Source organism: Pristiophorus japonicus, chromosome 26 (genome assembly GCF_044704955.1).
Source record: "Pristiophorus japonicus isolate sPriJap1 chromosome 26, sPriJap1.hap1, whole genome shotgun sequence".
Taxonomy (NCBI): domain Eukaryota; kingdom Metazoa; phylum Chordata; class Chondrichthyes; family Pristiophoridae; genus Pristiophorus; species Pristiophorus japonicus.
Genome location: NC_092002.1, coordinates 20,375,462 through 20,402,232, shown reverse-complemented (window position 1 = coordinate 20,402,232; position 26,771 = coordinate 20,375,462). Strand labels below are relative to the sequence as shown.

General features: G+C 49.1%; 1 protein-coding gene across 1 annotated transcript in view; it reads right to left on the bottom strand.

Moving 5' to 3' along the window:
- The window catches only part of LOC139239099 (synaptosomal-associated protein 25-like), a 111,113-nt gene extending 96,625 nt beyond the window's left edge, over nucleotides 1–14,488 (bottom strand). The window contains exon 1 of the mRNA XM_070867623.1: nucleotides 14,388–14,488. The gene's annotated coding sequence lies outside the window, so the exon portion shown is untranslated. The remainder of the gene's footprint in view (nucleotides 1–14,387) is intronic.
- Between the last annotated feature and the right edge of the window lie 12,283 nt (nucleotides 14,489–26,771).

The following is a 26,771-nucleotide window of genomic DNA, read 5'->3' as shown; positions in this document are numbered from 1 at the left end:
ATCAATCTCTTGTGTGGGACATAGAAACATAGAAACATAGAAAATAGGTGCAGGAGTAGGCCATTCGGCCCTTCTAGCCTGCACCGCCATTCAATGAGTTCATGGCTGAACATTCAACTTCAGTACCCCATTCCTGCTTTCTCGCCATACCCCTTGATCCCCCTAGTAGTAAGGACCTCATCTAACTCCTTTTTGAATATATTTAGTGAATTGGCCTCAACAACTTTCTGTGGTAGAGAATTCCACAGGTTCACCACTCTCTGGGTGAAGAAGTTCCTCCGCATCTCGGTCCTAAATGGCTTACCCCTTATCCTTAGACTGTGACCTCTGGTTCTGGACTTCCCCAACATTGGGAACATTCTTCCTGCATCTAACCTGTCTAACCCCGTCAGAATTTTAAATGTTTCTATGAGGTCCCCTCTCATTCTTCTGAACTCCAGTGAATACAAGCCCAGTTGATCCAGTCTTTCTTGATAGGTCAGTCCCGCCATCCCGGGAATCAGTCTGGTGAACCTTCGCTGCACTCCCTCAATAGCAAGAATGTCCTTCCTCAGGTTAGGAGACCAAAACTGTACACAATACTCCAGGTGTGGCCTCACCAATGCCCTGTACAACTGTAGCAACACCTCCCTGCCCCTGTACTCAAATCCCCTTGCTATGAAGGCCAACATGCCATTTGCTTTCTTAACCGCCTGCTGCACCTGCATGCCAATCTTCAATGACTGATGTACCATGACACCCAGGTCTCTTTGCACCTCCCCTTTTCCTAATCTGTCACCATTCAGATAATAGTCTGTCTCTCTGTTTTTACCACCAAAGTGGATAACCTCACATTTATCCACATTATACTTCATCTGCCATGCATTTGCCCACTCACCTAACCTATCCAAGTCGCTCTGCAGCCTCACAGCATCCTCCTCGCAGCTCACACTGCCACCCAACTTAGTGTCATCCGCAAATTTGGAGATACTACATTTAATCCCCTCATCTAAATCATTAATGTACAGTGTAAACAGCTGGGGCCCCAGCACAGAACCTTGCGGTACCCCACTAGTCACTGCCTGCCATTCTGAAAAGTACCCATTTACTCCTACTCTTGTCGAACGCCTTCTGAAAGTCCAAATATACCACATCAACTGGTTCTCCCTTATCCACTCTACTGGAAACATCCTCAAAAAATTCCAGAAGATTTGTCAAGCATGATTTCCCTTTCACAAATCCATGCTGACTTGGACCTATCGTGTCACCTCTTTCCAAATGCACTGCTATGACATCCTTAATAATTGATTCCATCATTTTACCCACTACCGATGTCAGGCTGACCGGTCTATAATTCCCTGTTTTCTCTCTCCCTCCTTTTTTAAAAAGTGGGGTTACATTGGCTACCCTCCACTCCATAGGAACTGATCCAGAGTCAATGGAATGTTGGAAAATGACTGTCAACGCATCCACTATTTCCAAGGCTACCTCCTTAAGTACTCTGGGATGCAGTCCATCAGGCCCTGGGGATTTATCGGCCTTCAATCCCATCAATTTCCCCAACACAATTTCCCGGCGAATAAGGATTTCCCTCAGTTCCTCCTCCTTACTAGACCCCCCGACCCCTTTTATAACCGGAAGGTTGTTCGTGTCCTCCTTCGTGAATACCGAACCAAAGTACTTGTTCAATTGGTCTGCCATTTCTTTGTTCCCCGTTATGACTTCCCCTCATTCTGACTGCAGGGGACCTACGTTTGTCTTTACTAACCTTTTTCTCTTTACATATCTATAGAAACTTTTGCAATCCGTCTTAATGTTCCCTGCAAGCTTCTTCTCATACTCCATTTTCCCTGCCCTTGCATTTATATAGCGCCTTTCACCACCTCAGATGTTACAGCCAATGAAGTACTGTCAGAATGTAGTCAATGTTGTAATGTAGGCAACGTGGCAGCCAATTTGCGCACAGCAAACTCCCACACACAGCAGTGTGATAATGACCCGATAATCTGTTTTGGTTATGCAGATTGAGGAATAAATATTGGCCCCAGGACACCGGGGATAACTCTCCTGCTCTTCTTCGAAATAGTGCCGCGGGATCTTTTACATCCACCCGAGAGAGCAGATGGGGCTTCGGTTTAACGTCTCATCCGAAAGGCAGCACCTCCGACAGTGCGGCGCTTCCTCAGCACTGCACTGGGAGTGTCAGCCTAGATTTATGTGCTCCAGTCCCTGGAGTGGGACTTGAACCCACAACCTTCTGACTCGGAGGCGAGAGTGCTGCCCACTGAGCCACGGCTGACTAAATCTAATCAATGACTGCAATCTAAATGCAGCCCTACCATGGGCTAATTTACTCACTTACACCAAGACAAATTTAGGAGTGATATAGAAAGTCTTTCCCCGTGTAAGGAATGCTCAACGTGTGAAGTGGACATCCAGCTCTGACGACTGAGGTAAAAAAATCCTAGGAGCCATTTAAGGGACACTGTGCCGGGGAGACGGGATTTTTCTCGATGGGTGAGCAGAGGGTGCGTTTATATTTATCCCTCCCCGCCGACTGACCCCGAGCACATGGTGCTCTCGTCGCTGGCTGCGGTTAGAAATGGAAAGTGCCCGATAGGCCTTGTTCAGGCGCCTGTCAGGATCATTGGATCGACTGCTGCCTGGTTCCTCCGGACAGTGACGCTGGCTGGAGGTGTAACTGAAAGTGACTGATGCTCGGAGACTAGTATAACCGCCCTCCAGAAACCGCTGCTATTCTGTAAACAATGTCAACTTGCATTTATATAGCCCCTTTAACGCAGTAAATCATCCCAAGCCGCTGCACAGGAGCGTTATTGGTCAAAATTGGACCCCGAGCCACATACGGAGTTATCGGGACCGACGACCAAGAGGGTAGATTTTAAGGGGCATCGTAAAGGAGAGGGAGAAAGTCGGAGAGGTTTTGGAAGGGAATTTCAGAACTTTGGGCCTGGACAGCTGAAGGCACGGCCGCCAATGGTGGAGCGAAGGAAGACAAACAACACCTTAAACTGTGTGGGCCATGTCTCAATTGGTAGTGCTTCTACCTCGGAGCCAGAAGGTCATGGGTTCAAGCCCCACTGCACAGACTTGAGCATATTATATAGGCTGACACTCCCAGTGCAGTACTGAGGGCATGCTGCACTGTCGGAGGTGCCGTCTTTTGGATAAGACATGAAACCGATCCCTTGTCTGGTCAATGTAAAAGATCACATCGCTCTATTTGAAAAAGACCTGACCAAAATTTCTCCTCAGTGAACACCACCAAAAACAGATTGGTCATTTATGTGTTTGTGGGAGCTTGCTGTGCGCAAATTGGCTGCCGCGTTTCCTACATTACAACAGTGACCACACTTCAAAAGTACTTCATTGGCTGTAAAGCACTTTGGGACATCCTGAGGTCATGAAAGGCGCTATATAAATGCAAGTTCTTTCCTTTGTTAAAATGGCCTATCTCATCCATACTTACCGTCAGATCTTGTAACACAAAGGGTAACATTCTCTTCAGCTGTTCTCTCCAGACAATACTTCACAGGCCAACATAAATATTATACGGATGTCATTGTAATATGCTTGGGATATAAAGCTAATATTAAATAAGAGGCCATTCATAATCGGCAACATTTTGATAAGCGCATGAAGAGTTCACTGAGGGAGTGGGTCAACATTTTACTTGCATTGGGCTAATGTCACAACTGAGCAGCAGACTTGAGATTATTTTCACTGGAGCATGGAAGGCTAAGAGGAGATTATATAGAGATTAGAAAATATATATTAAAGGTTTTGATCAGCTGAATGGGGAAGGATTATTTATCTGGGTGGGGAGTCAGCGATGAAGGGTCAACAATTTCACATGAAGAGAGTGAGAGGGAGGTGGGGAGAGGGAGGTGGAGAGTGAGAGGGAGGTGGGAAGAGGGAGGTGGAGAGTGAAAGGTGAGGTGGAGAGTGAGGGGGAGGTGGAGAGTGAGGGGGAGGTGGAGAGTGAGGGGGAGGTGGAGAGTGAGGGGGAGGTGGAGAGTGAGGGGGAGGTGGAGAGTGAGGGGGAGGTGGAGAGTGAGGGGGAGGTGGAGAGTGAGGGGGAGGTGGAGAGTGAGGGGGAGGTGGAGTGTGAGGGGGAGGTGGGGAGTGAGAGGGAGGTGGAGAGTGAGAGGGAGGTGGAGAGTGAGAGGGAGGTGGAGAGTGAGGTGGAGAGTGAGAGGGAGGTGGAGAGAGGGAGGGAGGTGGAGAGAGGGAGGTGGAGAGTGAGAGGAGGTGGAGAGTGAGAGGGAGGTAGGTGAGAGGGAGGTGGGAGGGGGAGGTGGGAGAGGGAGGGAGGTGGAGAGTGAGAGGGAGATGGAGAGAGGGAGGTGGAGAGTGAGAGGGAGATGGAGAGAGGGAGGTGGAGAGTGAGAGGGAGGTGGAGAGGGAGAGGGAGGTGAAGAGTGAGAGGGAGGTGGAGAGTGAGAGGGAGGTGGAGAGTGAGCGGGAGGTGGGGAGAGGGAGGGAGGTGGAGAGTGAGAAGGAGATGGAGAGAGGAGGTGGAGAGTGAGAGGGAGATGGAGAGAGGGAGGTGGAGAGTGGAGAGGGAGGTGGAGAGTGAGAGGGAGTGCAGAGTGAGAGGGAGGTGGAGAGGGGTGAGAGGGAGGTGGAGAGTGAGCGGGAGGTGGAGAGTGAGCGGGAGGTGGAGAGTGAGCGGGAGGTGGGGAGTGAGAGGGAGGTGGAGAGTGAGGGGGAGGTGGAGAGTGAGGGGAGGTGGAGAGTGAGGGGGAGGTGGAGAGTGAGGGGGAGGTGGAGAGTGAGGGGGAGGTGGAGAGTGAGGGGGAGGTGGGAGAGTGAGGGGGAGGTGGAGAGTGAGGGGAGGTGGGGGTGAGGGGGAGGTGGAGAGTGAGGAGGAGGTGGGAGAGTGAGAGGGAGGTGGAGAGTGAGAGGGAGGTGGAGAGTGAGAGGGAGGTGGAGAGTGAGGTGGAGAGTGAGAGGGAGGTGGAGAGAGGGAGGTGGGAGAGGGAGGGAGGTGGAGAGTGAGAGGGAGATGGAGAGAGGGAGGTGGGAGGAGAGGAGGGAGGTGGAGAGTGAGAGGGAGGTGTGAGAGGGAGGTGGAGAGAGGAGGTAGGGAGAGGGGGAGGAGGTGGAGAGTGAGAGGGAGAGGGAGGGGAGGTGGAGAGTGAGAGGAGATGGAGGAAGGAGGGAGGTGGAGAGAGAGGGAGGTGAGAGTGAGAGGGAGGTGGAGAGTGAGAGGGAGGTGGAGAGTGAGAGGAGGTGGAGAGTGAGCGGGAGGTGGAGAGGTGAGAGGGAGGTAGGGGAGTGAGAGGGAGGTGGGGAGTGAGGGGGAGGTGGAGAGGAGAGGGAGGTGGAGAGTGAGAGGAGAGGTGGAGAGTGAGAGGGAGGTGGAGAGTGAGAGGGAGGTGGAGAGTGAGAGGGAGGTGGAGAGTGAGAGGGAGGTGGAGAGTGAGAGGGAGGTGGAGAGGAGAGGGAGGGAGAGAGAGGGAGTGGAGAGTGGAGGGGGAGGTGGAGAGTGAGAGGGAGGTGGAGAAGTGGAGAGGGAGGTGAGGAGAGGGAGGTAGAGAGTGAGAGGGAGGTGGGAGTGAGGGAAGGTGGAGAGTGAGCGGGAGGTGGAGAGTGAGCGGGGAGGTGGGAGAGTGAGCGGGAGGTGGAGAGTGAGAGGGAGGTGGAGAGTGAGAGGGAGGTGGAGAGTGAGAGGGAGGTGGAGAGTGAGCGGAAGGGAGAGGGAGAGTGAGGATGGAGGTGGAGAGAGAGAGGAGGTGGAGAGTGAACGGGAGGTGGAGAGTGAACGGGAGGTGGAGAGTGAGCGGGAGGTGGAGAGTGAGCGGGAGGTGGGGAGAGGGAGGTGGAGAGTGAGAGGAAGGTGAGGAGAGGGAGGTGGAGAGTGAGAGGGAGGTGGAGAGTGAGAGGGAGGTGGAGAGTGAGAGGGAAGTGGGGAGTGAGAGGGAGGTGGGGAGTGAGAGGGAGGTGGGGAGTGAGAGGGAGGTGGGGAGTGAGAGGGAGGTGGGGAGTGAGAGGGAGGTGGGGAGAGGGAGGTGGAGAGAGTGAGAGGGAGGTGGAGAGTGAGCGGGAGCTGGGGAGAGGGAGGTGGAGAGAGGGAGGTGGAGAGAGTGAGAGGGAGGTGGAGAGTGAGCGGGAGCTGGGGAGAGGGAGGTGGAGAGAGGGAGGGAGATGGAGAGTGAGAGGGAGGTGGGGAGTGAGAGGGAGGTGGGGAGAGGGAGGTGGAGAGAGTGAGAGGGAGGTGGAGAGTGAGCGGGAGCTGGGGAGAGGGAGGTGGAGAGAGGGAGGGAGATGGAGAGTGAGAGGGTGGTGGGGAATGAGAGGGAGGTGGGGAGAGGGAGGTGGAGAGAGTGAGAGGGAGGTGGAGAGTGAGGGAGAGCTGGGGAGAGGGAGGTGGAGAGAGGGAGGGAGATGGGGAGAGAGAGGTGGTGGAGAGAGTGAGCGGGAGCTGGGGAGAAGTCTCTCTCTGTGGAGGGCACTTGGAGCACGCAATGCTTTGCCACAGGGGGTAATTAAGTCAGAGACTACAGCACCTTTTACGGTGAAACTAGATAATGTTTGAAGCAGAAGATACGGAGCCAAAGGGAGAGAGCAGGGCAGTGGGATCAGCGTTTGTAAAAGACCAGCACATCCATCTATATTGGGACTCCTTCGATCAGTGAATTTATATGGTTTTTCTGGAATGAGTTTTATAAAGCGGGTGTGATAGATTGCGCGAACTTTAGTCCCAGTGTCAGATGTCAAACCTTATTGTGATACCGCTGTGTAATAAACGACAGTGGATGCCAGCCTGTTCAAATAGGATCATTGTCATCATTTGTCGTTACTGAGCAGTCTTGGGTAAGGGACAAGTGAGCAGAAGAGAACTGGTATTAAAAAGAAAGAGGTGTGTGGATTCTCGTGACCCGTGCTGCACAGTGCACAGGCTCGGCAGCGAGTGTCTCACCTCCTGACTCCCAAAAGCCCTTCCACCGTCTACAAGTACAAGAGTGTGATGCAGCTCACCTGCTCCAGCACTGTCTCAGGAACATCATCATCACCATAGGGGGTCCCTCGAAGCGAGGATGACTTGCTTCCACACCAAAAGGGATGAGTTCACAGACGTTTCAAAGAAGGACCCGATGTTCCAGTCCTGAACTCCAGGGGTGGAAGATGCCTGTGCGTGGCTTTTTTTAACGTATGGTGACCGTTGCACATCAGCCAACACACGGGCTCATAGAAACATAGAAAGTAGATGCAGGAGTAGGCCATTCGGCCCTTCGAGCCTGCACCACCATTCAATATGATCATGGTACCGCATTCCTGCTTTCTCTCCATACCCCTTGATCCCTTTAGACATAGGGGCCACATCTAACTCCCTTTTGAATATATCTAATTAACTGGCCTCAACAACTTTCTGTGGTAGAGAATTCCACATGTTCATAATTCTCTGAGTGAAGAAGTTTCTCTTCATCTCGGTCCTAAATGGCTTACCCCTTATCCTTAGACTGTGACCCCTGGTTCTGGACTTCCTCAACATCGGGAACATTCTTCCTGCATCTAACCTGTCCAGTCCGTCAGAATTTTATATGTTTCTATGAGATCCCCTCTCATTCTTCGAAATTCCACTGAATATAAGCCTAGCCGATCCAGTCTTTCGACAGAGCTAGGCCTTTATCCAGTGGCAAGGGTTAACCAGGACAACTGGAGACCAGCTCTGCTGCACGGATCTAGTGCGCACACATATCGCAGTGTGGCTGGCCCGTGCTGCCCCTGGACCCTTGGCTCTTCTGGGCCCCATACCCTTATTCGCCGCACCTCCGCCACGATCTCTTGCGTTTCTCCGCTGTGCCAGGGCCCCGCCGATGTTCCAGCCCACGCTCGAATCGGCGACCTGGGCCTTGATGACGTCACCCAGTCGCCCACCTCAAAGTCGTCGCACACTTGGGACGACTCGTGCTGGAAGCTGTAGTGGCATGATCCAGTTCTTATACTCCCGACCTGCGGGTGGTGTCCTTTCGCAGGTCGGGGTGGCAAATAAGTAGCAACATACGGACAGCAGCGGTTCAAGAACACAGCAATAAGGGCGAAGGCCCAATCTGGTTATTTTAGTGGGAGGAATGAAGCCCATGTGACCACAACTCCCAGCTCACTCCGAGTAGCGCCAAGCAATTGTTAACATGCTGATGAATGGGCAGAAGAGCGTTGGCTGAATGCAACAGGGGCATTAGTAGCAAGGGGCAGAAAGAACATGGCAGGGAATGTAAATTGAGACCAGGAACTGTGCAGCAATAGCAAACAATCTCTGGTTCCAATTAATCAGACAGGAGATGATGCATCCCATAATTTCACAGCCAACCCAATAGCTGTACATTGGGTCTGTTCGTTATGGTGTGACTGCAAATTAAATAATGTGACGAGCTTGGCCTCGACTCAGGCAGCAATGAATCTGGCATTCCTGCTTATTTTGTCAGTAGACAGTGAGGATTTCCCGCTGTGTCCAGTCCAGTTATAAAAGAGAATTTCCCATCTTTATTTTTCCCATCTTTGTTCCTCCTCCCACCTCGAGGCTGGACGGGAGAGTCCCTTCGAGCCCAACATCCTTTGGAACCTTGTCCCAAGTGGCCGTTCTCCATGTGTGTGCACCTTCACAGTGAACAGCACAGAGCGACTGAACTGTGGGGCACCTCGCAGTCAAGCCCAATCCTATCTCCACCCAATAGCCACACACGTGTGCTTAAGATGATTAAAAGGAGTTTATAGGTTAGAGATAGAGAGAAATGATTTCCTCTGGTGGGGGGAGACCAGAACAAAGGGGGGGGGGCTTAACCTTTTGAGCGATAAGGGAGTCAAGGGTTATGGGGAGCGGGCGGGGAAGTGGAGCTGAGTCCATGATCAGATCAGCCATTGAATGGCAGAGCAGGCTCGAGGGGCCAAATGGCCGACTCCTGCTCCTATTTCTTATGTTCGTAAAATTAGAGCCAGGCCGTTCAGGGGTGATGTCAGGAAGCACTTCTTCAGGGTAGTGGAAATCTGGAACCTTCTCCCCCAAAATGCTTTTGAGGCTAGGGATCAATAAAAAACTTTGAAATTGAGATTGATTCGATTTTTGTTGGGCGAGGGCCAATGGTCCCTTTAATTTTTTTTTGAGGTGTGCGGTCCCTTTAACGGGCTGCGCGGCCCAGTCAAATGTCCGCGTGCATGTCCGGCGAGCCGGCCTGCACCGGTCCTCGAGAGCGCAACGCAGCCACGCGGCCAGGCACTGCAACGGCATCATTGATGAGGGTATTATCGGATACCCAACTGAGGCAGGCAAATGGAGTCAAGGTGCAGAGCAGCCATGATCTAATTGAGTAGTGGAAGAGGCTCGAGAAAACGAGCCAAAGGTGGGCAGAGGAAACGTTTCAAGGACACCCTCAAAGCCTCCCTGAGAAAGTGCAACATCCGCACTTACACCTGGGAGTCCCTGGCCAAAGACCACCCTAAGTGGAGGAAGTGCATCCGGGAGGGCGCTGAGCACCTCGAGTCTCATCGCCGAGAACATGCAGAAAACAAGCGCAGGCAGCGGAAAGAGCGAGCGGCAAACCAGTCTCACCCACCCTTTCCCTCAACGACTGAATATCCCACCTGTGACAGGGACTGTCGTTCCCGTATTGGACTGTTCAGCCACCTAACGACTCATGTTTAGAGTGGAAGCAAGTCTTCCTCGATTCCGAGGGACTGCCTATGACGATGAGTGGAAGAGGCTCGAGGGACTAAGTGGCCTGTTCCTGCGTACGTTGGACGCGGAGTCACTGGACAAGAGCAGGAAACCCTGGTCTATTCCTCCCCCTTCTTAATCAGGGAATGCCCAGGCCCCATTAGCAGGAGCCCTGCTGAAGTTAGCCAGCTCAGTACAAGCCGGGGATTGGAACTGGTAGAACCCTGCGCCGTACAGCCGACGGCTTTGATCATCTCGAACTGGACAGAGGGGCAGGTTGCCGGGTTGAATAGGTGCAACTAATTCTTCTTTTCTTTGCTGCACGCTCTTTCTACTTTCCTCCCGATCTCTCTCTCTCGCTCTCTCGCTTTCCGTACTCTTTCCGTCCAAGAATTCTATACTTGAACATATTAGTCATGATGTGGGTAAAGTGTCATGGATGACAGATGCTTGCTGTGTAAAGGCAATTATCCAATCTGACACAATCCAGCCTCCTGCTCCTTACAGGAACAGGCCCAAAGGAAGAAACGCGCGGAACACCCAGTCAGAATCAGCGCCTCACGGAAGAAGGAGATAATCGGAAAAAGAAATAAATGGCAATTAAGAATGCGAAGAGAGTAGTAGATTTGACGGTTACTCCCTTTAATGTGGTGTAATTATATCTGCCTAATATCTGCCTCAGCCATCTTTCATTAGATCAGAACAAGATTGTAATCAACAGCTCAATTGACTGAACTGCCTGCTAACAGCTCTAATCTAGGAACATAGTGTTATATCTGTAGTGCACCTATGAATGACTCCACGAGGCAATGTGTTGTACTCAAACTGTACTGACCTTAGTCCTTTATTCGTGACTCCAGAGTGAGGCAGCTGCATGGTGGCTCCCTTTTTATACAGCCCCTGCCACCAGGACAGGAAACCCCCCATGGTCTCCACCAGTTGCACCCTCTAGTGATGCCAGCATAGTATATACACAGTGTAAACCTTATTGATAGTACATCAGGTAAACAAGTCTCCATCTTATGCAACTACACAGTGACTACACAGAGAGTACATCCATAGTCTGCACATATAACACATAGGATCAGATGTAAGGCATGCAGCCCCTCGAGCCTGTTCCGTCGCTCAGTTAGACCACGTCTGATCTGAATCTTAACTCCATTTACTCACCTTGGTTCTGTATCTCTTAATACTCTCCCCAACAAAAACCTACCAATCTCAGTGTTGAAATTTTCAGTTGACTCCCCCAGCCGCAACAGCTTTTTTGCCAGGGTGGCGGGGGGGGAAGGGAGGCCGGGGGGGGGGGAGGGTGGGGGGAAAGAGACTTCCAGATTTCCACTACTTTTTGAGACATGCTTCCTGAGATCACACCCTGAATTGCCAAGCTCTCATTTTGAGGTTACCTCAAAGCCTCTCTGATAAAGTGCAACATCCCCACCGACACCTGGGAGTCCCTGGCCAAAGACCGCCCTAAGTGGAGGAAGAGCATCCAGGAGTGCGCTGAGCACCTCGAGTCTCGTCACCGAGAGCATGCAGAAACCAAGCGCAGGCAGCGGAAGGAGCGTGCGGCAAACCAGTCCCACCCACCCTTTCCCTCAACCACTGTCTGTCCCACCTGTGACAGAGACTGTGGTTCCCGTATTGGACTGTTCAGCCACCTAAGGACTCATTTTTAGAGTGGAAGCAAGTCTTCCTCGATTCTGAGGGACTGCCTATGATGATGATGATGATCAGACGTCCTCCCCTTGTTCTCCCCCACCAGAGGGAATAGTTTCTCTCAATCTACCCGCTCAACTCCTTTAAACACCTCCGGAGGTGTGTATCGAAGATTTTCAGTGATCGAAGATGCCCTACAAATACTAATATTTCAGAGGCAGCCATTTTAAATACCATGTCAAAACTGCAGCGTAAATGTGACTTCACATCACCGCGAGAAAGGGCTACATTTCTCATTTTGTGCGGATGCATCAATTGGCTGAGAGATAATTGTCGACAGGACACTGGGAAAAGTCCCCTGCTCATGGGATCTTTTATGTCCGCCTAAAGGGGCAGATGAGGCCTCCAATTTACACCTCCTCTGAAAGACACACCTCCGACAGTGCAGCACTCCCTCAGTCATCATCATCATAGGCAGTCCCTCGAAACGAGGATGCCTTGCTTCCACGCCAAAAAGCGATGAGTTCACAGGTGTTTCAATGAAGGACCTAATATTCCAGATCCCGAACTACATGTTGAAGGGTGGAAGATACCTGTGTGTGGACTTTTTTAACGTGGGGTGGCCGTTGCACACCAGCCACCACACGGGCTTGACAGAGCTCGGTCTTGGTCCAGTGGCAAGGATTAACCAGGACGACTGGAGACCTGCTCTGCTGCACGGGCCGAGTGCGCACACATATCGCAGTGTGGGCTGGTCCATGCTGCCCCTGGGCCCTCGCCTCTTCTAGGCCCCGAACTCACGCCTCTCCTGGGCCCCGATCACATCGCTCTGCAATCTCTCGGCACTCCATCGCCCCGACCTCTCCGCTCCTGCTGTATCTGCCCACGCTCCAGTCACCGACCTGGACCTTGATGATGTCACTCTTCGCTACCGTCACCCTCCTGCACCAGCTCGCGCTGTACCTTGCCGTGGTACACCGCCACGCTGCCCATGGCCGCTGCTCGCCGCTCCTGTTATGGCCCCGGCCTGCCGCTGTACTACTTCGGTACTGCGCTGAAGAATCGGTGTGGGTTACGTGTTGAAGTCCTGTAGGCGGAGCTTGAAGCCACAATATTTGGACTCAGAGACAGGAGTGCTACTACTGAGCCAAGCCAAGACACACCACTGGTCAACGATTTAACTCAAAAGCAAAATGCTGCGGATGCTGGAATCAGAAATAAAAACAGAAAATGCTGGAAATCTCAGTGGGTCAGGCAGCACCTGTGCAGAGAGGAACAGAGTTAACGTTTCAGGTCATTTCAGTTCTGACGAAGGATCATCGACCTGAAACATTAACTCTGTTTCTCTCCACAGATACTGTCTGACCCACTCAGATTTCCAGCATTTTCTGTGTTTATACTCGATTTAACTGTTTGCCCTGTTATACTATGTGATTATCTCTTAGGAATGGAGTGATTTATGTTCCCCGTCCATTTCTATGGATATATGTTTAGTTAACAGAGGAGGAGGAGTACAGGTTCATGCTCATTACATTCATTTTGTTCCCTTCAGTCGTCTCCCATCTTCTCCTGCAGACACTGGTTCATACTGGCACACCAGTCCGCAGGCATCTAAGTGAACCTGGGTAGTTTGCGTCAGCAGGCTATTCCACCACAGGGGCATCACACCCAAGCTGGATCATGTCTTCACTCAACATCCACACATGTCCAATTAGTGATGGGGGGGGGGGGTGGTGGGAGGACCCGGCTTAGTTTCCCCTCTCCATAGTACACGGTCTTGAAGGAGATTGTATTGTTCCCACTGCCTCCCAACTGCAACTAATCTCCATAGGGCAGCAGAGGTCTCGGATCGAACCAATCCTGGTCAGAATGGCTGCGCAGACACCAAGCGAGCCCCTGGGGAGGGCACTCCGGGGAACTTCTCACCCTCACCGCCCGAGCAGGAAACTGGCGGAGACCAATGTTCACCCCAATGCTAGTCAAAGCATGGGCCACAACTCAAACCCTCACCTCGAAGAGTTAACATCCTGAATTTGCACTTTAAGCTCAGTCAGAACAAGGTTGCTTCCTTGCCTGTGTGCCATTGGACGGTTCCACCGATGACGCCATTGACTGAAAGTCCCTCCCACAGTTTTGCATCAGTCACCAGCTTCTGGCGTCAGCAAGTGGGAGAGTTGACGAGGGGAGGGGGCAACTGGATTTTAATAATAACTTGTGAAAAAAGGTTGATCTCTGGAGCCCTATTTATTGGTTTGATGTCATAGCAACAAATCAACATCACAGCCAGAACCACCGCTCTGGAACTCGCTCCCCAAGTACTCATCCAGCTAGCTCACTGTTCAATCCCTTCAGTACTAAGACAATGTTTTATTGTCGTATCAGAAATATGAAGAACTTTAACCGCAGGGCAATATCATGCAATACACGCTGAGTCCTTTGCGGAGTGCAAAGTATCTAACAGGTTGCTGGTGCCCCGTCTTTCAATCCCACACACACCCATTCAACAAATGGTCAACATAATCTTCAGCGACCAGCTAAAACACCACTCGTTGGAAAGACAATGCAGCCTTTCCAGCTCAGCTTTCCTCCACACCGTGTTAGAAAGGCTTGCAATTTAACCTCCTACCTGTTTTAAGACACTTGTTGGGACTTTTGACGAGAAGCAGATTGTCCTATATTTTTTTAACCTTTTTTTTTAAACAGAAAAGCAAGTCAGTGTTAACCACAGAATCTTCAACAGGAAGACAGATGCCCATTTGACTTCCAAAAGCCCCCAAACACATACCAATATATTTTAGATTAAGACATACATCAAGAATGTGAAAGCACTCCGAGTGCCCAGACAGAGGGCTGGGATTGACCACGCTGGGTATTGACAGTGAAATGCTCTGTTTCACAGTTTGAAAATAATATTTGTGCTGTTTTCAAATCAGTCAATGCTCTCAAAACATACAGGGCTTGTAGAGAGTGTTCCAGTTTGCCTGAAGTAAGTAAGCTCTTTTTAATAACACGCTGCAAAATGACCAGCTAGAAATGCTGTTTTTTTGTTCATTATTATTAATGCAGTACTAACCGTTAATCTCTCTTAATCCTCCGTGTTTTCTTGTCTGGACAGACTCTGAGCATAAATCCAATCTCTGATGGCTGGCTCTGGCTCTGCCTCCTCTCTCTCTCTCTCTGTCTCTCGCTCTGTGTCTTCTGATGAATGGCTGTGTTTAAAGAAGCCCCGAGGACAGAGGCGGCTCTGCAAGTCCCACAATTCCCATTCAGAAACGGCACACACTGCAGCAAAAAATGCTGACAGGTTTTGAGTGACACTGCACCGCGGACTGGGCTCCGCCTACAGCCAGCCGGATGGATGCTGCGCTCCGTGTCTGGGAGTAGCTCAGGAGGAGACAAAGGGAACCACTCGAATCCGGCTCACACATGCTCAAATTACAACTAGACAAAAGGGGGTGAGAGGGAGGAGAGGGGCTCTCCCTCTCTCTGTTAAGGTACCGTGTAGACTGGACTGAATGAGATTGGAATAAAATGGCATTTACCCTCACATAGGCTATTTATTTGTGTTGTTTTACAAGCATGTACAGAAAAGTGAGACAAATCTGCAGCCAAAATGATAACACAGCCCCAATATACCACAGACACTCCTTAAATGCTTTAAAAAGACATAGCTGACTATCTTAGGTACAGACTCTCCCACAGAACCCCACTATCATAGACAGACCCTTAAAGCGAGGATGACTTGCTTCCACACCAAAAAAGAAAGAGTTCACAGGTGTTTCAATATTCCAGATCCCGAACTGCATCTTGGAGGATGGAAGATGGCTGTGCATCCCACAAGATCCCACAGAACCATTGAAGGATTGGCACCTCAAGGGTTAACTTTCCCCTTTTCCGACATTACCAAATGTCCAGCATTTCTGTTCTTGTACCGCGTTACAAGTGGCCAGTTTTCTTGCAGTGCTGTCTACTTTCAATAGCAAGTGTAAGTAATATATCATCAGGCTGTTACCTCTCCACCTTATTTTGTATTTAAATGTGTGTTGCCCCTGTCTGGATAAAATATGATGTAGTCTGAAAGTTGTAATTGGAAAGCCACTGTATAATTTTAACATTAACAGGATGGTCTGGTCCCGCTTCAAGAACTCCGAGAGCGATGTGAATCTAATCGGTAGCAAGATGAACAGGCAACAGGCTAGCAACCCTAGGATTCAGAGTGTGGGCTGTGAAGCTATCAACTTAGAAATGCCAGCGATTACGTCGGTGTTATATAATCACTGACAGTGTTGCAATGGGATTCAATGTGTGCACAGGGTCGATGCCACCTCTATTCGACACATGTAGGAGTTATCTCAATGTAAAGAGAAACAAAGATTTTCACTTATATGGCTCATGTGGAGTATAAGCATCGGCATACACCTTTTGGGCTGAATGGCCTGTAAATTCGAATTAATTCACCACTACAGGATGTCACATAGCACTTTACAGCCAATGAAGTGCCTTTGAAGTATAGCCACTGTGGCAATGAGAGTGACGTACGAAGGGGCTGAAATTCAGTCGCGCCGCGTTTGGGGCACGAACTTTTAAAAGATTGACGATTTAGCGCCCGGCGAGATGGCCTGTTGAATTGTGGGAAATTGGGCACTTTTCCCTGAGAAATGAAGCGAGGCGGTCTCGGAGGCGCTAATGGCCTCAGGGGGGTGCTGCAGGAGCGCTATTATCGGGGCTGCACCCAATTTTACCTGACTTTCATTCACAGATAATGAGACTGCTGTTCATTCCAGTTCTTAAAAGGGATGTCGTTTCAGGCAGCACCTGGTCAATCTCATCATTTGTTCAGTTGACTGAGCTGCCGGGAAGGTGTATGATGGCTGCTGCAAGACCTTATGCAAGGAGGACTTGGTTCAGCGACCTGGCGTTGGGAGACGTTGGTGGGGGCAGTCGAGGGAAGGAGGGATGCACTGTTCCATTGATCTGGGATAAGGCCAACTCCACAGGTGTTAGGGCCATGTGGGCAGAGATGGCTGCGGAGGTGTTGGCCAGCACCGTGGTGGATAGAACATCCGCACATCGTCACAAGAAGTTCAACAACCTCACTCGGATAGTCAAGGTAAGTACGTGTTTTCACAACTCTTACATACCAGCCTCTGAGCCTCTGTCTGTGCACACTCTGCAAACGAGCACTTAACCCAGCAGGCAGCCACCAACCATCTGCACCTACTCACAGTCACAGCCTCATTTCACACCTTGCCTACATTCACAGCTATTTAACCACGGCAGGCATATCTTTCACATACATAACTAGACTCTTACATGGGTTTCTTTCTTTTGCAGGCGAAGATGGCACACAGCAGGATGGAGCAGCAGCGGACTGAAGGTTGAACTGCGCCATCTGACCGACCTCGGGGAGCGAGTGCTGCGGCTCATTGGCCCGCAGGTGGTGGGCGCCATGGCCACCGGAAACATCAAGCCTGCTGCGGGCAACAACGGTATCTTTATCCCCTCTGCTCATCCCACTTCCCCGTTAAACCAGAAGGCCTTTTCACTTTCCAGCTCCTCACACTGTCTGCCTTCCTTGCTCCATTCCTGCCCCCCTACCCTCACCTTAACGCGACTCTTGTGCCATTTATGCTTTCAGAGAATAAGCCAGTGGATGAGCAGCCTGTGCCTGAGCCCCCCAACTCAGTAACGAGGGAGAAGAGGGGGATGGGGATGGGGATGGGGATGGGGATGGGGAGGAGGAGGAGGAGGAGGAGGAGGAGGAGCAGGAGCCAAGCACTGCATCACTGCTTCTCTCACCCGCAGGCACCAGCTCAGAGACTGGCACTACGTGATCCTTTTAGAGGTTAGCTTAGTACAGGGGTCTGCACTGGGTGATGCACTGGCTGCAGCACGGTCAAGGGGGAAAGAGGAGCTCGGGAGCCATCACCCCGGAGGGCGAGTTCTGCTGCACAGGACTCAGATGAGGACCTCGAGGGGAGGTGTCCACACAAAGGGTGATGGCCATGCACTCCGACATGATCGGTGCAATGGCAAGGGTGCCCGAGAGCCTGTCGCAAGTGGTAAGGAATGTGGAGGAGTCCGCCTCCCGCATTGTACATAGCTCTGCGCACACCATGGAGCCCATCATTGCCAGTGTGCAGACGATGGTGGGCTCCCAGCAAGCCCGTGTGGATCCAGACCTCATGATGCGTGTCATGGGCGATGTGGCAACTTCCATTGCGGCACAGGCAGAAGCAACGCAACGTTTTGGTGCTGCAATGGAGGCGATGGTTGCTGGCATGGAAGCTCAGACTGCTCTCATGCAGCCCCAGCTTGATGCAGCGCAATGTCTTGGTGCTCTCATGCAGTCTCAGCTTGATGCAGCGCAACGTTTTGGTGCTCTCATGCAGTCTCAGCCACATGCCACGCAAGCTCTGACTGCTGCCATCGCCGCTGGGTCCTCCACAGTCGCCTCGGGGATCTCACGGTGTCGCAATCGGTCCTGCAGCAGATTGGTGGGGATGCTGAGGTGCTGCCCCGGGGGAGTGGCAGTGGGTCAGTGGAGCAGGAGCCTGCTGTCCTCTCTCAGGGTGACAGCATTCCTGATCCCACCATTGTATTTGTTGCTGCCGATCACCCAGCCAGCCCAGACTGCCTGGGGTGGTGCAATCTACAGCTGGGCCTTCCAGGTCCAGAGCTGATTGAGGGCATCCTGCAAGGCCATCTGTAGTCACTGGCCCTGACACATGGTAGCCTTCCACCAGCCGTACTGCAGCCACAGGGGACACACTGGAGAATTTGTAGAATAGGTCGTCGAAAAATGGGCTATAAGGAAATGTACAAATACATTGTTACACATTTTATTCCTGTTTGATAAATGGTGATTGGAATGTTTAATGTTTGCTGATGTCTCTCATTTCAGTGTTGGGGATTTGGTATGGAAGGGCAAATTGATGTGGTAATGGCGACATCCACAGGAAGCAGGAAGTGGGATGGAAATCAGTAGCAACGAGCTCTGATGAGATGGTCACGGACCTCCCTTGCAGGATCGCGATGGACTCGCTGCCTCCTCCATCGCGGCTGTTGCTCCTCCTCCTGATCCTCCTCCTCCTGAGGTGGTGCGGCTATGCCTGGTGACAATGGCCATGTTCTCGTGATGGTCAGGTTGTGCAACATGCAGCAGACGACGACGAATAGGGTTACCTGCTCAGACGAGCACTGGAGGACTCCTCCTGAGTGGTCAAGGCAGCGGAACCGTTGCTTCAGCAGTCCGATGGTCTGCTCAATGATGTTCCTAGCAGCGGCATAGCTCCGATTGTACGAATGCTGGGCAGGAGTGTTGGGGTTTGTGGAGAGGAGTCATGAGCCAGGTGGAGAGCAGATAGCCCTTGTCTCCGCACAACCAGCTGCGAGCTTGATGTGGTGGCAGGAATAGAGCTGGCACACCGGTCTGGCACAGGATGAATGCATCGTGGCCGTCAGGATAGCAGGCATTCATGGTGAGTATTCTGCGTGTGTGGTCGCACACCAACTGTACATCCAGTGAGTGGTAGCCTTTGCAGTTATGGAATATCTCAGGATTGTGATATGATGCCCTCAAAGCAATGTGGGTGCAGTCAATGGCACCCTGCCCCACGGGGCAAGCCTGCTATCCTGGCAAAGCCACATGCACATTTGTGCTGCTTCTCTGCTCATGGGGAAGGAGATGTAGTCCCTCCTCCTTCTGTACAGAACATCTGTGACTCACGGATGGAGCAATGGACGGCAAACTGTGAGATGTTGGAGATGTCTCCTGTTGCTCCCTGGAAAGATCCATTGGCATAGAAATTGAGAGCGATTGTGACTGTGACTCCCACTGAGAGAGCCGTCCTCACCTTAGTGTGAGGTTCGAGGTCTCGTTGCAGCAGATGGCAGAGCTCTGTGACCACATCCTTCCTGAAACACAGCCTTCATACACACTGCTCCTCAGTGAAATTGATGTAGGAGAACTGTTGATGGAATACCCTGGGAGAGAAAGGCCTTCTGTTGCCACCCCTGTAGTGACTTCTTCCTCTGGCAATATCTTGATGAGCTTCTCCCTGTGGTGCAGGATGTGGTTCTCTGTGACTCTCCCTGTGGCGTGCTCCATGGGCCTCTCGATGGGCCTCTCCCTGTGGGGTCCCCTCTCTTAGTCATAGCCTTTCTCTCTCTCTCTCTCGATGCCTTTCCCTCTGCAATTGGCAGCACCGTTGTCTTCGGCGAAGCATCCTCTGACGGTGAAGTTGGAGCAAGAGGTCGACTGCCAGCACAGACCCCATGGAGCGACAGAAATGGTATAACGTCGAAAGTGCCGTGAGTGATACAGGGGAAAAGGTAGGAGGCAGAACAATGGTTGGGCCAAAAAGTCGCTGCTATCGGTTCACCAGCCACACTGACTAACTATCGCAAACCAGAAATAGGTAATGGCCGACAAAAATTAACTTTCCAAGATGGCGCCATTAAATAGTGCTGATGCATCCGATCCCGACAGCAGCTCAACAGCTCAAGCAGTCGTTGTCGTCGCCAGGCACTAAGATCGCTTGCGCGGGGCAATTTCACCTGCGGGGCGGTAAAGGGGCTATGCACATGCTGGTGATGCCATCCTCACCTCGCAGCGTGCCAGGAGCGGGGCGTTACCGCCACTGGCTGATTCCGCGCCGGCCGATTTTATCGCTGTGCTCGCTCAAAATCTATTTTGAGCCCCACTGGTGCCTCTTGGAGCAACAATGGCCGTCGAGAAAAGGGGCAATTTCGGCCCCTACAATCTTAAATAAAGTCAGATATGAGGGGCGAGTTGGCTGAGGTAGATTGGGACATTAGATTAAAAGGAATAAGTGGTAGCAAACATTTATAGAAATATTTCAAGTTCTCAACACATTGAGAAATAAAAACTCCACGGGAAAAGTCATCATCATCATCGGCAGTCCCTCGGAATCGAGGAAGGCTTGCTCCCACTCTTAAAATGAGTCCTTAGGTGGCAGAACAGTCCAATACGAGAACCACAGTCCCTGTCACAGCTGGGACAGACAGTGGTTGAGGGAGGGGGAGGGTGGGACTGGTTTGCCGCACGCTCCTTCCGCTGCCTGCGCTTGATCTCTGCATGCTCTCGGCGATGAGAAAAGTGATGCATTAATGACTAACTAAGAAGTTAAGGATAGTATTAGATTAGATTATAAATAGATATGGTTATAATGTTGTGAAGAATAGTTGGAAGCCTGAGGACTGGGAGAACTTTGGAAACCAGCAAAGGATGACCAATAAAATGATAAAATCAGAGAAAATAGAATATGAGAGTAAACAAACATGAAAGATGAAAACAGATTGTAAGAGCTTCTACAAGTATGTAAAAAGGAAGAGAGTATCAAAAGTAAGTGTTGGTCCCTTATAGGCTGAGACATGAGAAATTATAATGGGAATATGGAAATGGCAGAGACTAAACAAATATTTTGTATCTGTCTTCACAGTAGAAGACACAAAAAGTATATCAAAAATAGTAGGGAATCAAGGGGCTAATGAGAGTGAGGAATTTAATGTAATTAATATCAGTAGAGAAAAAATACTTGAGAGATTAATGGGACTAAAAGCCTACATCATAGGATTCTAAAAGAGTGGCTGCAGAGATAAGAACATAAGAACATAAGAAATAGGAACAGGAGTCGGCCATACGGCCCCTCGAGCCTGCTCCGCCATTTAATACGATCATGGCTGATCTGATCATGGACTCAGTTCCACTTCCCTGACCGCTCCCCATAACCCCTTATTCTCTTATCAGTTAAGAAACTGTCTATTTCTGTCTTAAATTTATTCAAAATCCCAACTTCCACAGCTCTCTCAGGCAGCAAATTCCACAGATTTACAACCCTCCGAGAGAAGAAATTTCTCCTCATCTCAAATTTAAATGGGCGGCCCCTTTATTCTAAGATTATGCCCTCTAGTTCTAGTCTCCCCCATCAGTGGAAACATCCTCTCTGCATCCACCTTGTCAAGCCCCCTCATAATCTTATATGTTTCGATAAGATCACCTCTCATTCTGCTGAACTCCAATGAGTAGAGGCCCAACCTACTCAAGCTTTCCTCATAAGTCAACCCCCTCATCTCCGGAATCAACCTAGTGAACCTTCTCTGAACTTCCTCCAAAGCAAGTATATCCTTTCATAAATAAGGAAACCAAAACTGCACGCAGTATTCCAGGTGTGGCCTCACCTATACCCTGTATAACTGTATCAAGACTTCCCTGCTTTTATACTCCATCTCCTTTGCAATAAAGGCCAAGATTCCATTGCACACTAATCTTTTGTGTTTCATGCACAAATATCCCCAGGTCCCGTTTTGCAATTTTTCTCCATTTAAATAATAACTTGCTCTTTGATTTTTTTCTGCCAAAGTGCATGACCTCACACTTTCTAACATAATACTCCATCTGCCAAATTTTTGCCCACTCACTTAGCCTGTCTATGTCCTTTTCAGATTTTTTGTGTCCTCCTCACACATTGCTTTTTCTCCCATCTTTTTATCATCAGCAAACTTGGCTACGTTACACTCAGTCCTTTCTTCCAAGTTGTTAATATAGATTGTAAATAGTTGGGGTCCCAGCACTGATCCCTACAGCACCCGATTAGTTACTGATTGCCAACCCGAGAATGAACCATTTATCCCGACTCTCTGTTTTCTGTTAGTTAGCTAATCCTCTGTTCATGCAAATATATTACCCCCAACCCCATGAACTTTTATCTTGTGCAGTAACCTTTTATGTGACACCTTGTCAAATGCCTTCTGGAAGTCCAAATACACCACATCCACTGGGTTCCCCTTTATCCACCCTGTTCATTACATGCTCAAAGAATTACAGCAAATTTGTCAAACATGACTTCCCCTTCATAAATCCATGCTGACTCTGCATGACCAAATTATGCTTTTCCAAAAGTCCTGCTACTGCTTCTTTAATAATGGACTCCAACATTTTCCCAATCACAGATGTTAGGCTAACTGGTCTATGGTTTCCTGGTTTTTGTCTGCCTCCTTTTTTAATAGGGTGTTTCATTTGCAGTTTTCCAACCTGCTGGGACCTCCTTCTCTTAAGACCCTAGGATGTACACCATCAGGTCCAGGGGATTTATCCACCTTTAGTTCCATTATCTTACTGAGTACCACCTCCTTAGTGATTGTGATTGTGTTAAGTTCCTCCCCGCTATAGCCCCTAGACTATCCACTGTCGGAATATTGTTAGTGTTCTCTACCGTAAAGACTAATACAAAATATTTGTTCAGAGTTTCTGCCATCTCCATGTTCCCCATTACTAATTCCCCGGTCTCGTTCTCTAAGGGACCAACATTTACTTTAGCCATTCTTTTCCTTTTTATATACCTGTAGAAACTCTGGCTATCTCTCTTTATATTTTGTGCTAGTTTACTTTCATAGACTATCTTCCCTTTCTTAATTTTTTTTTAGTAATTTTCTGCTGGCTTTTAAAAGCTTCCCAGTCTTCTGTCCTCCCACTAATTTTGGCCACTTTGTATGCCCTTGTTTTTAATTGGATACAGTCCTTTATTTCTTTAGTTAGCCACGGATGTCTCTCTTTTCTCTTACACCCTTTCCTCCTCACTGGAATATATTTTTCTTGGGAGCTGTGAAATATCTCCTTAAATTTATGCCATGATTCATCAACCGTCCTACATTTTAATCTATTTTCCCAGTCCACTTTAGCCAACTCTGCCCTCATACCTTCATAATTTCCTTTATTTAAGCTTAGTACGCTGGTTTGAGATCCAACTTTCTCACCCTCCATCTGAATTTGAAATTCAACCATGCTATGATCACTCATTCCGAGGAGATCCTTTACTAGGAGATTGTTTATTAATCCTGTCTCATTACACAGGACCAGATCTAAGATAGCCTGCCCCCTGGTTGGTTCCATTACATACTGCTCAAGGAACCTGTCCCTTGTGCACTCTGCGAACTCTTCCTCAAGGCTCCCCTGACCAATTTGGAGTTTAAAATCACCCATGATTATTGCTGTTCCCTTTTTACAAGCCCCCACTATTTCTTGGTTTCTACTGTTCGGGGGCCTATAGACTACGCCCACCAGTGACTTTTCCCCTTATTATTCCTTATCTCCACCCAAACTGTTTCAACATCCTGATCATTTGAGCCAATATCGTTTCTCACTATTGCAGTGATTCCATCCTTTAACAATAGAGCCACCCCACCTCCTTTTCCTTTCTGATTGTGCTTCCGGATTGTCCTGAATATTTAATTCCCAGTCCTGGTCACCTTGCAACCATGTCTTCGTAATGGCTGTCAGATCATACCCATTTGTATCTCTTTGTGCCGTCAACTCATCTATTTTGTTACAAATACTGCGTGCATTTCGACAAAGTGCCTTTAAATTTGTTTTTTTACCCTTTTTTCCTGCTTGTTTCCTCTCTCCTTCAAACTCACTTTCTTTATTTTTGCTTTCTAATTTCAGCTTTACTCCCTTCCCTACTGAATCTATTCTCAGGTTTCCATTCCCCTGCCAAGCTAGTTTAAACCCTCCCCAACAGCACTAGCAACCCCCCCCCCCCCCCGCGAGGATATTGGTCCCGGTTCTGTTGAGGTGCAACCCGTCCGGCATTGGTTGTGATCTTCCAAAATTCTCTAGATTCTAGATTGGTCCCAGCAGATTGGAAGGTAGAAAATGTAAACCTGCTCATTGAGAAAGGAGGGAGAGAGACACAATGAATACAGGCCAGTTAGCCTGACATCAGTAGTAGGGAAAATTCTGGAATTATTATTAAGGAAGTGGTAACAAGGCACTTAGAAAATAATAATATGATTTTACGAAAGGGATATTGTGTTTTGACAAATTTATTAGAGTTTGTTGAGGATGTAATTAGAGGGTAGATAAAGGGGAAACAGTGGATATAGTATATTTGGATTTCCAAAAGGCATTCGATAAGGTGCCACATAAAGGTTGCTATGCAAGATAAGGGATCATGGGGTTGTGGGTAATATATTAGCAAGGACAGTGGATTAGTTAACGGATGAAAAACAGACAGTGGGAATAAACTGGTCATTTTTAGGTTGGCAGGCTATAACTATTGGGTGCTACAAGGGTAGGTGCTTGGGTCTCAACTATTTACAATCTATATTAGTTGAAGGGACCGAGGGCAATGTATCTAAGTTAGCTGACTAACAAAGCTAGGTATTTAAGGAAGGATATACTTGCATTGGAGGCAGTTCAGAGAAGGTTCACTAGGTTGATTCCGGAGATGAGGGGGTTGACTTATGAAGAAAGGTTGAGAAGAATGAGATGATCTTATTGAAACTTAGAAGATAATGAGGGGGCTCGACAAGGTGGATGCAGAGAGGATATTTCCACTCAAGGCGAAACTAAAACTAGGGAATGTAGTCTTAGAATAAGGGGCCGCTCATTTAAAACCGAGATGAGAAGACATTTCTTCTCTCAGAGAGTTGTGAATCAATGGAATTCTCTGCCCCAGAGAGCTGTGGAGGCTGGGTCATTGAATATATTTAAGGCGAAGATAGACAGATTTTTGAGCGATAAGGGAGTAAAGGGTTATGGGGAGCGGGTGGAGAAGTGGAGCTGAGACTATGATCAGATCAGCCATGATCTTATTAAATGACGGAGAAGGCTTGAGGGGCCAAATGGCCTACTCCTGCTCCTATTTCTTATGTTCTTATGGTTTTATGTTCTAGGTGGGACAGTAAGCTGTGAAGAGGCAACAACACAAAGTGCCTGCAAAGGGATATAGACAGGTTAAGTGGGTGGGCAGTAAGGTGGCAGGTGGAGTATAATGTGGAGAAAGGTGAGGTTATTCACTTTGGTAGGAAGAATAAAAAAAAACAGAATAATTTTTAAATGGTGAGAACCTATTAAATGTTGATGTTCAGAAAGATTTAGGTCTCCTTGTACAGGAAACACAGAGAGTTAGCATGGAGGTACAGCAAACAGTTAGGAAGGCAAATGGAATGTTGGCCTTTATTAAAAGGAGGTTGGAGTATAAGAGTAAGGAAGTCTTGCTACAATTGTACAGGGCTTTGGTGAGACCACACCTGGAGTACTGTGCACAGTTTTGAGGGGTCCTTGGAGGCAGTGTAACAGAGGTTCACTAGAATGATTCCTGGGATGAGAGGGTTGTCCTGTGAGGAGGGATTGAGTAGATTGGGCCTATACTCTCTGGAGTTTAGAAGAATGAGAGGTGATCTCATTGAAACATATAGGATTCCGAGGGGGATTGACAGGGTAGATGCTGAGAGGTTGTTTCTCCCTGGCTGGAGAGTCTAGAACTAGAGGACATAGCCCCAGGATAAGGGGTTAGCCTTTTAAGACTGAGATGAGGAGTTCTAAAAATATTGGAGCGAGAATCATAGAATCTTACAGCACAGAAGGAGATGAGGAGGAATTTCTTCAATCAAAGGGTTGTGAATCTTTGAGTATATTCAAGGCTGAGATCGCTAGATTTTTGGACTCTCGGGGAATCAAGGGATATGGGGATCGGACGGGAAAGTGGAGTTGAGGTCGAAGATCAGCCGTGATCTTATTGAATGGAGGCTTCAAGGGCAGTATCGCCTATTCCTGCTCTTAATTCTTACGTTCTTTTGTAGGAGCCGTGACAGCCAATTGGCAAGACAGCAAGACCCCACAAATAGCAATGTGATAAATGACCAGATAATCTGTTTTTGCTTTATGTGATATTAGTAAAGCTCCCCTGAATATTTGTCAATACGAAAAGGGATGTGATTACAACCAGAAACTAATATATTAATCAAAGGGCAATTTATCATAATAACATTTCTTTCTTATATTCTCTCCTCCATTCCTCTATTGAGGGATGACTCTTCATAGTATAACATAACCAGTTACGCAGAGAGACGGAAGAAGCTGGAATTGCTTTCCTCAGAGCAGAGAAGATTTAGGGGAGATTTAGTAGAGGTGTTCAAAATCATGAGGGTTTCTGATAGACTAGATAAGGAGAAACTGCTCCTAGTGGCAGAAGAGTCAATAACCAGAGGACACAGTTAAAGATAATAGAAACATAGAAACATAGAAATTTACAGCGCAGAAGGAGGCCATTTCGGCCCATCGTGTCCACGCCGGCCGACAAAGAACCACACGGCCCTCAGTCAACAGCCCTAAAGGTTATATATAAACCTATGAACAATGACGGAAAGGCAAAGAGCACCCAGCCCAACCAGTCCGCCCCACAAAACTGCGACACCCCTTATACTGAAACATTCTACAACTGGATTTCATACTCATTCATTTGAAGCCTTTTATTCTTGGATGAAAACAATAACAAGGCACAGAGCTCCCACTAAAGTTAAAGCTTGTAATCCAAGGAAACCCAACATGATCCAAAAGAAAACCATTACAACCGGCTCCACAACACGGGTCCCAAATGGCATCCACGAGAAGTCGATCCCAACCGGAGCCATGTGATCTCCTGGGAGAGGC